Source organism: Rattus norvegicus, chromosome 4 (assembly GCF_036323735.1).
Source record: "Rattus norvegicus strain BN/NHsdMcwi chromosome 4, GRCr8, whole genome shotgun sequence".
Taxonomy (NCBI): domain Eukaryota; kingdom Metazoa; phylum Chordata; class Mammalia; order Rodentia; family Muridae; genus Rattus; species Rattus norvegicus.
Genome location: NC_086022.1, coordinates 17,328,544 through 17,339,689, shown reverse-complemented (window position 1 = coordinate 17,339,689; position 11,146 = coordinate 17,328,544). Strand labels below are relative to the sequence as shown.

Here is an 11,146-nt window from a genome sequence, read left to right as displayed (position 1 = left end):
GGGATATTCTTCCTTTCCTAGCATCAGGGACGTTCTGGTAGCTATCCTGGGTTCCCCATCCCCCTTTGCTACATAACTCTGTTGAATTTCCTGATTCACTATCATCTCCTCCCATACCTGATCCTGTCCCCTTTCTCCCCACTCCCTGCTCTATTTCTTCCAAGTCCCTCCAATCCTCTACCTACTGTGATCATTTTGTTACCTCTTCTAAGTAGGACTGAGGAACCTACACATTGGTGTTATCTTTATTCTTCTTAGGTTTCATATGGTCTGTGAGTTGTATTATGTATTTTCCTAACTTCTTTTGGGCTAATATCCACTTATCAGTGAGTACATACCATGTGTGTTTTTCTGTGACTGGGTTACCTCACTCAGGATGATATTTTCTAGTTCCATGCATATGCCTGAGAATTTTATGAAGTCATTGTTTTTAATAGTTGAGTACTCCATAGTGTAAATGTACCATACTTACTGTATGCATTCCTCTTTTGAAGGACATCTGGGTTTTTTCCAGCTTCTGGTTATTATAAATAAAGTTGCTATGATCATAGTAGAGCATGTGTCCTTGTTATATGTAGGAGCATCTTTTGGGTCTATGCCCAGGAGTGGTATGGCTGGGTCTTCAGGTAGTACTATGTCCAATTTTCTGAGGAACCGCCAGACTGATTTCCAGAGTGGTTGTACCAGCTTGTAATTCAAGCTGTAATGGAGGAGTGTTCCTCTTTCTCCTCATCCTCTCCAGCATCTGCTGTCACCTGAGTTTTTGATATTAGCCATTCTCACTGGTATGAAGTAGAATCACAGGGTTGTTTTGATTTTCATTTCCCTGATGACTAAGGATGTTGAGCATTTCTTTAGGTACTTCTTGGTCATTCAATATTCTTCAGTTGAGAATTTTTTTTTAATCTCTGTGCCCTATTCTTTAATTTGGTTACTTGGTTCTCTGGAGTCTAACTTCTTGAGTTCGTGGTTTATTTTGGATATTACCTTTGCATGATATGTAAGATTGGTAAAGATCTTTTCCCAATCTATTGGGTGCCAATTGTCCTATTGACAGTGTCCTTTGCCTTACAGAAGGTTTTCAGTTTCATGAGGTCCAATTTTCAATTATTGATCTTAGAGCCTGAGCCACTGACTGGTGTCATATTCAGGAAAATTTCCCATGTGCCCAAGTGTTCGAGGATTTCCCCCACTTTCTCTTGTATTGCTTTTGGTGTATCTGGTTTTATGTGGAGGTCCTAGGTCCCTTTGGACTTGAGCTTTGTACAAGAGGATAAGAATAGGTCAATTTGCATTTTTCTACATGCTGACCTCTAGTTGAACTAGCACCGTTTGTTGATAATGCTGCCTCTTCAGCCTTCATTCTTTGTGCAGTGAGGGCCTCCCTGCCTCTTTGGGAGACAATGTAGTAAACACTGCTTCCTGCTCCAGAAGCCTAAGGGCTTTCGTCGCAGCGATGCCAAAGCGATGCCAAAATGAGGAAAGAGAGTGGCGTGGAAGACAGGGAAGAACCCAACTCCGAGCCAGAGACCAAGAAGAGTAAGGGGGCAGCAAAGAAAACTGAGAAGGAGGCCACAGGAGAGGGCCCTGTCCTGTATCAGGACCCTCCAATCTGAAAACCTCACCCAGTGGCCAATATACCACACTCAAGATATGCTCCTGGAATGTGGATGGGCTTCGAGCCTGGATTAAAAAGAAAGGTTTGGATTGAGTAAAGGAAGAAGCACCAGTTATCTTGTGCCCCCAAGAGACCAAATGCTCAGAGAACAAACTCCCGGCTGAACTGCAAGAGCTGCCTGGACTTACCCATCAGTACTGGTCAGCTCCATCAGACAAAGAAGGATAGAGTGGTGTGGGCCTACTTTCCCGCCAGTGCCCACTCAAAGTCTCATATGGCATTGGTGAGGAAGAACATGATCAAGAAGGCCGGGTGATTGTGGCTGAATTTGAGTCCTTTGTCTTGGTAACCGCCTGTGTTCCCAACGCAGGCAGGGGTCTGGTAAGTACCGACAGACAGCGTTGGGATGAAGCCTTTCGAAAGTTTCTAAAGGACTTGGCTTCCCGGAAACCTCTTGTGCTGTGTATAGATCTCAATGTAGCTCATGAAGAAATAGACCTTTGTAACCCCAAAGGAAACAAAAAGAATGCTGGTTTTACTCCCCAGGAGTGCCAAGGCTTTGGGGAATTGCTATAGGTTGTACCACTGTCTGACAGCTTCCGGCATCTCTACCCCAACACTGCCTACGCTTATACTTTCTGGACTTACATGATGAATGCCTGCTCTAAGAATGTTGGTTGGCGCCTTGATTACTTTTTGTTGTCCCACTCTCTTTTACCTGCATTGTGTGACAGCAAGATCCGGTCAAGGCTCTTGGCAGTGACCACTGTCCCACTGTGAGACTCTCCTCGAGTAGCTTTATGCCTGGGAAATAGCCTCCTCTCCCCAAGAGGAGACCAGTGTGTTATCTCTTCTTCAGGTGTTTGGTTTGTATGTACTCCCCTCTAAACCAAACTTCTGGTTTCCTTTAAACAATCCAAGTGAAATAAAAGAAGAAAATGCTGTCTTTTTTCCAGCATTTGGCTTTTTTTTGTCAGAGATCAAATGAACATAGGTATGTGGGTCATTTCTGGTCTTCAGTTCCATTTCATTGATCTACTTGCCTGTATCTGTACTAATACCATGCAGTTTTGATCATTATTGGTTTGTAGTACAGTTTGAGGTCAGGGATGGTGATTCTCTAGAAGTTCTTAAATTGATGAGAATAGTTTTCACTATCCTTGTTTTTTTTGTTATTCCAAATGAATTTGCAAATTGTTCGTTCTAATTCTATGAGGAATTGAGTTGGAATTTTGATGGGGACTGCATTGAATCTGTAGATTGTCTTTGGCAAGATGGCCCTTTTTACTATATTAATCCTTCCAATCCAGGAACATGGAAGATCTTTCAATCTTCTGAAGTCTTCTTCAGTTTCTTTCTTCAGAGTCTTGAAGTTCTTGTCCTACAGATCTTTCACTTACTTGCTTAGGGTCACATCAAGATATTTTATATTAGTTGTGACTATTTTGATGGGTGTCATTCCATAATTTCTTTTTCAGCCTGGTTATCCTTTGAGTAGAGGGAGCTTACTGATTTTTTTAAACTAATTTCATATTAAACCGCATTGCTGGCATTCTTTGTTAGCTGTAAAAGTTCTCTTGTAGAATTTTGGAGGTCATTTGAGTATATTATGTCATCTGCAAGTAGTGATATTGAGTTTTTCCTTTCTAATTTTTATCCTGTTGACTTTTTTTGTCTAGGGTTTAATAGTAATTGTGGCTTCATAGAAGGAATTAGGTAGTGCTCCTTCTGTTTCTATTTTGTGTCATGGTTTGAAGAATATTGGTATTAGGTCTTCTTTGAATACTGCACTAAACCCATCTGGTCCATGGCGTTTTTTTGTTTGGGTGACTTTTAATGACTGCGTCTATTTCTTTAGGGGTTGTAAGACTGTTTAGGTGGTTTATCTGATTCTGAATTAACTTTGGAATCTGCTATTTGTCTAGAAAATTATCTATTTCATCCAGATTTGCCAGTTTTGATGAGCGTAGCCTTTTGTCAGAGGATTTGATGGTTTTTGGATTTCTTTGGTTTCTGTTTTTATGCCTTCCTTTTCATTTCTGATTGTGTTAAATTGGATACTTTCCCTGTGCCCTTTGGTTATTCTAGCTAAGGTTATTTTGTTGATTATCCCAAAGAACCAGTTTCTAGTTTTGTTATTCTTTGTATAGTCCTTTTTGTTTCTGCTTGGTTGATTTTAGTCCTGAGTTTGATTATTTCCTGCCTTCTACAAGTGGGTATATTTAGTTCTTTGTTCTAGAACTTTCAGATGTTCTCTTAAGCTGTTAGTGTGTCCTCTCTCCAATTTCTTTTTGGAAGCACTCAGAGCTATGTGTTTTCCTCTAAGCATTGCTTTCACTGTGTCCCATATGTTTGGGTATGTTGTGCCTTTATTTTCATTTAATTCTAAAAAAGCCTTTAATTTCTTTATTTCTTCCCTGACCACATTATTATTCAATAGAAAGCTGTTCACTTTCCATGTGTATCTGGTTATTGAAGACCATCCTTACTTAGTCTGTGGTGATTTGATATGATACATGAGATTATTTCAATCTTTTTGTATCTCTTGAGACCTGTTTTGTGACCAGTTATATGTTAAATTTTTGAGAAGGTACCACGAGGTGCTGAGAAGAAGGTATATTCTTTCGTTTTAGGATGGAATGTTCTATAGATATCTGTTAAATCTATTTGGTTCATAACTTCTCATACTTTGAGTGTGTCTCTAGTTTCTGAGTCCATGATTTGTCTATTGGTGATTGTGAGGTGTTGCATTCTCTTACTATTATTGTTTGAGGTTCAATATGTGCTTTGAACTTTAGTGAAGTTTCTTTTGTGAATGTGTATGTCCTTTTATTTAGAGCCTAGATGTCCAGAATTCAGAGTTCATCTTGGTAGATTTTTCCTGTGATGACTATGAAGTGTCCTTCCTCATCGTTTATGATTACTTTTGGGAAGTTGATTTTATTAGATATTAGAATGACTGCTCCAACTTTTTATAGGTGACCATTTGCTTGGAAAAGATTTTCCAACCTTTTATTCTGAGGCAGTGTCTGTCTTTGTCACTGAAGTAGGTTTCCTCTATGTAGCAAAATGCTGGGTCCTATTTAAGTATTCATTCTGTGAGTATATGTAATTTTTGTGGGGGCGGGGGTTGATTCCATTGATGCTAAGAGACAATAAAGATCAGTAATCTTTCCCTTCCTTGTTAGAGGTGAAATAATGTTTGTGTGGCTATCTTCTTTAGGGGTTCTTTAAAGAAGATTATAATTTGCTTTTTCTTGGGTGTATTTTTGTTCCTTGTGATGGAGTTTTCCATTTATTATCTTTGTGTGGCTGGTTTTGTGGAAAGATAGTGTGTAAATTTGATTTTGCCATTGGATATCTTGGTTTCTCCATGTATGGTAATTGAGAGTTTTGCTGTGTAGAGTAGCCTGGGCTGGTATTTTTATTCTCTTAGGGTCTGTGTGACATCTGCGCAGGATCTTTTGGCTTTTAGAGTCTCTGCTAAGAAGTTACTTGCCCTTTTCCCTTTCTGCTTTTAATACTCTTTCTTTGTTCTACACATTTGGTATTTTGATTATTATGTGACTAGGGGAATTTTTTTCTGGCCAATCTATTTGGGGTACTGTAGGCTTTTTGTATGTTTATGGCCATCTGTTTCTTTAAGTTAGGTAAGTTTTTTCTGTAATTTTGTTGAAAATTTATTGGCTCTTTGAGTTGGGAATCTTCACTCTCTTCTATGTCTATTATCCTTTTTTTTTTTTTTTTTGGTGTTTTCATTGTGTCCTGGACTTCATGGATGTTTTGGGTTAGGAGCTTTGTGCATTTTGTATTTTCTTTGACTGTTGTGTCAATGTTTTCTATGGTATCTTCTACACTTGAGATTCTTTCTTCTAGTCCTTGTGTTCAGTTGGTAATGCTTGCATCTGTGACTCCTGGTCTCCTTCCTAGGTTTTCTATTTCTGGGTATTCTTCTTTTGTGATTTCTTTATTGTTTCTATTTCCATTTTTAAATCATGGATGGTTTTGTTTTATTCCTTTTTCTGTTTGTGCTTTTCTGTATTTCTTTAGGGATTTATGTGTTTCCCCTTTAAGGTCTTCTATCTCTTTACCTTTGTTCTTCTGTATTTCTTTAAGGGGGTTATTTAAATCCTCTATCATCATCACGAGATGTAATTTTAAATCAGAATCTTCTTTTCCAGTGTTTTTGGGTATCTAGGGCTTGCTGTGTTCAAAGAACTAGGTTCTGATGATGCCAAGTAGCCTTGTCTTTTGTTGCTGAAGTTCTTGTGTTTGCCTCTTGAGATCTTCTTATCACTGACCTTGCTGTATCTGACTGTATCTTGTCCCTCCTGTGAGCCTGTGAGCATTTAATCATTGGTATGTCAGACTCCTGGAAAACCAGGTTTCTCCACGAAGCAGACATAAACCTGAAGGGTCCTGTTACCATCTACTCTAGAGGTCATGTGTCCTGTTGGCTTCTGGTGGTTCCCACTTGGTCCGGATATTGGAGCAATTGTAATAGTCTCACCTATGATCCCTACTGTGTTAGCACTCCTGGGAGACCAGCTCTCTCCAGGTGGGATTTATGTATATCTTACTTGTTCTTGATATAAAGCCAGTCTACTTTGCTTCTCACACCTCAGTACTTATTCTGCTTTCAGTTTGAAATGCAGCCAAAAATAAGGATAATTCTTTAATTGCAACTTTGCCTCTTAACAAATTCAAAGAAACATATTTAAAATTATAAGTATTTTATTAAAGCAAATATTAATAAAATGCAAATAAAAAATAAAATACTAAAATTTCTTCATAAATATTTTACATTATAGAGTCAAATCTAGAAAATTGTGTTATTTTGTACAAATAGTTTACTCTTGGTACGTATGTTCTATTCTATACAGTCTGACTTAGAAAAATAAGGTCTTTAAGTAAATGAAATTAAAAATATTGCTTGTTATAATGACAAGTAGCTGAAATTCCAGCTACTTAATCTACATAAAAGTTACATGGCAGCTTAAGCCTAGTTGTTTAAGAGCAGCCCAAACAAGCCAGGCCATTGGACAAGCAGGCTTTTATATCATCTGGTGTTACATGTTTTTTCTAACTTTAATGTTTTAAAAATGTACCTATTAAATTTTGAAGTTTGAAGAGCAGAAGTCTTTGAATATTTAAATAAAATATGAAACTGAAATTTTCGACGACTTTTTTGTAGGCAAAAATTTCAGGTTTGAATCAGGATTGATGAATGGCTAATGGAGTGCCATACAAAGGATTGAGCACATACTGAATAAAAACCATTAGCACTGTACTGGCTAACTGTATGTCAACTTGACACAGGCCAGAGTCATATGGGAGGACAGAACCACAATAGAGAAAATAGTATCCAACTATAAGGCATATTCTTAATCAGTGTTTGATGGGGGACAGGCCAGCCCATTGTAGGTGGTTTTGATAGTTTGAGGTGTAGCCTTATTGTATAGGTGTCTCACTGTGGGCATGGGATTTAGTACCCTTGTCCTAGCCACTTGGAAGTCAGTCTTCTCTTTGCCTTTGGAACAAGATGTAGAACTCAGGTTCTCCTACACAGTTCCTGCCTGGACACTGCCATTCTCCTGCCTTCATTATAATGGACTGAACCTCTGAACCTATAAGGCAGCCCCAGTTAAATGTTTTTATAAGAGTTGCCTTAGTCCTGGTGTCTCTTTACAGCAATAAAACCCTACCTACATCAGTGGTTCGTTGTCTGGGCTGATAGTCCTAGGTTCTATATCAAAGCAGGTTGAGCAAGCCATGAGGTGAAAACCAGTAAGCAGCGCTCCTCGAGGTCCTTTGCATCAGCTCCTGACTGCAGGATGTTGCCCGGTTTGTGTTCCTCTCTTGACTTCCTTCAGAGATAAAGAGGAATATGGAAATATGTGTGAAATATGTCTGTGAGTGTGTGTATACATGTGCTCATAAATGTGCACATGTACAAGTGACTGCAAAGGCCAGAAGAGAGTATCTGGTCATCTGTCCTGGAGTTATAGGTGGTTGTGACACACCAGGCATGGGTTCTGTGAATTTAACTGAAGGATTTAGGGAGACCAGCATGTATATTTAACATCTGAACCCTCTCTCCAACTTCCCCTTTCTTTTTAAGATAATGTTTCAGATCAAAGATACTAAGTTATACTGAGGAGGCATGGTCACTTATGCAACTTACTTACACATGCAGGGAGGCTAGCATAGTATGTGGCACATTTCAAATAATGACTTTGTTTATTAATGCATATTTCAAATAAGTATAATTTTTAAAAATGTAGTCATTTTTACTGAAGGAATTCCAGAAATTTGAGTTACCCATTATCTTCAGGAAGAAATGACATACATTTTATTAAAAATTATTTCAACTAATTGATTTTATAATTTTCCAGTGTTTGCTTTTAGATGGTTATGTAGGTGTGTGTGGTAAGATACCATGCCCATAGCATGTAGCACTGTCCAGAAACATGACAATCTCACAAGAAATTTTGATATTTTTGGAAATCAGCTACACTAACTTATTATAATGCTGAGTATTAAACATTATTGTACGATAGCTTCAAGAGGACATTTTGAATTTTTCAGGTAAATGGATGGAATGAGCAAATATCATGCTGAGTGAGGTAACTCAGACCCAAAAGGACATACGTGGTATGTATTCACTGATAAGTGGATATTTCCCAAAAAATAAAGAATACCTAGGATACAGTCCACAGAATTTAAGAACTTTAACAAGGAGAAAGACCAAGGGAGGATGCCTCAATCCCATTCAGTAGGGGGAAGAACACAATGATGGGAGGCAAAGGGAGGTAGCACAAAGAGGGGTGGGGTCACGAGTCATTTATTGAGGGGGGAAGGAAAGAAACCCAGAGGGCCAGCAGAATTAATGGAAATATACAGCCTCAGAAAGTGGGAGGTGGGGAGACACTCTAGAAAGTACCAGAGTTCTGGGAGGTGAGAGACACTCAGGACTCAATGGGAGTGGTCTTAGATGAAATGCCCAAGAGTGGGGTGAGGGAACTCATATCTAATGAAGTTCACAGGGCCTCAAGAGGAGGGATGGTGTTACAACCCACAGTCAAAATTTCTGACCCAGAACTGTTTTGTGCTGTCCTGCAGGGACAAAAATGGAGGAGATACTGAGAGAAAGGTAGTCCAGTGACCGGGCAACTGGATATCCACCTAATGGGAAGGCATCAAGGTCTGACACTATTACTAATGCAATGACGTACTTACAGAGAGAAGCCTAATGTGGCTATCCTTTGAGAGGCCCAGGCAGCAGCTGACTGTGACAGACACAGATACTTACACCCAACCACTCCGTATGATTAGATTAAGGGAAGGATAAAAGAAGCAGAAGATGAGGGCCACCACATAGGAAGATCAGCCTCAGATAACCCAGACCCTTGGGAACTCCCAGGCACTGAGCCATCAACCAGACAGCATACACAAGCTGATCTGAGGCCTGAACACATACATAAGAGGACTGCCTGGTCTGGCCTCAGTGAGAGAAGATATACCTAATTCTTGAAAGACATGAGGTCCCAGGGAGGCGGGAGACATGGTAGTGGGAAAACATCTTCTCTGAAACAGGGGGAATGAGGAGTGAGATTAGGAAATGTGGGAGGGGGTGCAATGACTGGATTGTAAATTAAAACAAAATGAAGAAAATAAAAGAAAAATAATCCACCCCCACAGAAACCAGTCCCAGACCTTTACATAAATGATAATAAATGTGAGAAATTTCTTACAGCTGGAGACATTATCCTTATTATTCCATGCAGCTAGCACATCTGCCTTATGCCCCTAGGGAGATAATAGTTTTATTTCCAAAAGAATTTACTGAGAAAGTATCTTTGATCGCTTAGCACATCAGATTGCAAGATGGGCAGATACATCTCTTGGGAGTTGCTTGTCAACACTGACTTCCTTTAAGAAGCGTCTCTCCTGAAGTCCTTGTGTTTAAGAGCTGAGTAGTAATCCATTGCTTAAATATACAATATTTTCTGTTTCCTATCTTCTGTTGAAGGACAACTGGGTTGTTTCCAGCTTCTCACTATTATAAATAAGGCTGCTGTAAACATAGTGGAGGTCGTGTCCTTGTTATATGTTTAAGCATCATTTTTTTTTGTATGCCCAGGAGTAGTATAGCTGGGTCCTATGTCATTTTCTGTGGAACTGCCAGATTGTTTTTCCAACTTGTTTTACCACCTTGTAATCCCACCAACAATGGAGGAATATTCCAATTTCTCCACATCCTTGCCAGCATCTGCTGTTGCCTGCATTTTTGATCTTAGACAGTCTGATTGATGTGATTCCCTGATGACTAAGGATCTTGAACATTTCTTTAAGTGCTTCGCAGCCATTCGAGATTCCTCAGTTGAGAATTCTTTGTTCAGCTTTGTATCCCATTTTTAATAGGGTTATTTGGTTCTCTGAAATCTAACTTTTTGAGATCTTTTTAATTGGGTTATTTGGACTGTTGGTCTCTAATGTCTTGAGTTCTTTGTGTATTTTGGATATTAGCCCTCTAGCAGTTGTAGGGTTAGTAAAGATCTTTTTCTAATCTCTGGGTTGCCATTTTGTCCTAATGACAGTGTCCTTTGCTTTATAGAAGCTTTTCAATTTGATGAGTTCCCACTCATCAATTGTTGATCTTAGAGTATTTGAGATAAATAGGTGGCCCCATCCCTCAACTGGGGGCCAAGCCTATCTACTGCAGGTGGTCTGTAGAGGTTCTATCTCCCATTTCTTTTTTATTTCAGCTAAAGTCATCACCATTGGGTACTGTAAGCCTCTAGTTTCCGTGGAGTCTTGGACTTTCTATTGGCTATCCCCAGTTTCTCATTTCCCACTGATACATGTTTCTATTCAATTTCCTGACCCTCTGTACTTCTCTCTTATTCCTCCCAATACTTGATCCTGCCCCCCTTTTCTCTCCCCCTCTTCTTTCCTTCCAAGTTTCCTGCCTCCCTTTATCTCCTGTGATTGTTTTTCCTCCATTCTATATAGGATTGGAGCATCTACATTTTGGTTTTTTTCTTCTTAAGCTTCATATGGTTTATGGGTTGTATCGTGGGTATTCTGAGCTTTGGGCTAATATCCACTTATCAATGAGTCCATACTACGTGTGTTCTTTTGTGTCTGGGTTACTTCACTCAGGATATTTTCAAATTCCATCCATTTGTCTGGGAACTTCATGAAAGACTGAAGGAGGTGAAGAGGATTGCAACCCCCTAGGAAGAACAATTTAAACTAAGCCCAGAGAGAGAGGTGGCTTCAGATACATATGTGGCAGAGAATGGCTTTATTTGACATCAATGGGGGGAGGGCCTTGGTCCTATGGATACCTGATGCCCCAGTGAAAGGGAATGTTAGGGTGGTGAGGTGGGAATGGGTGGTTGGATGGAGGCAAAGGGGAGGGCAGATAGAGGAGATGGGATTGGGGGTTTGTGTGTGTGTGTGGTGGGGTAACCAGGAAATAGGATGTTATTTGAAATATAAATGAATAAAATGATTAATAAA

At 39.4% G+C, this 11,146-nt stretch overlaps 1 pseudogene; it reads left to right on the top strand.

Moving 5' to 3' along the window:
• The first annotated feature begins 1,475 nt into the window (after positions 1-1,475).
• Apex1-ps2 (apurinic/apyrimidinic endodeoxyribonuclease 1, pseudogene 2) lies at positions 1,476-2,433 on the top strand (annotated as a pseudogene).
• The last annotated feature ends 8,713 nt before the right edge of the window (positions 2,434-11,146 follow it).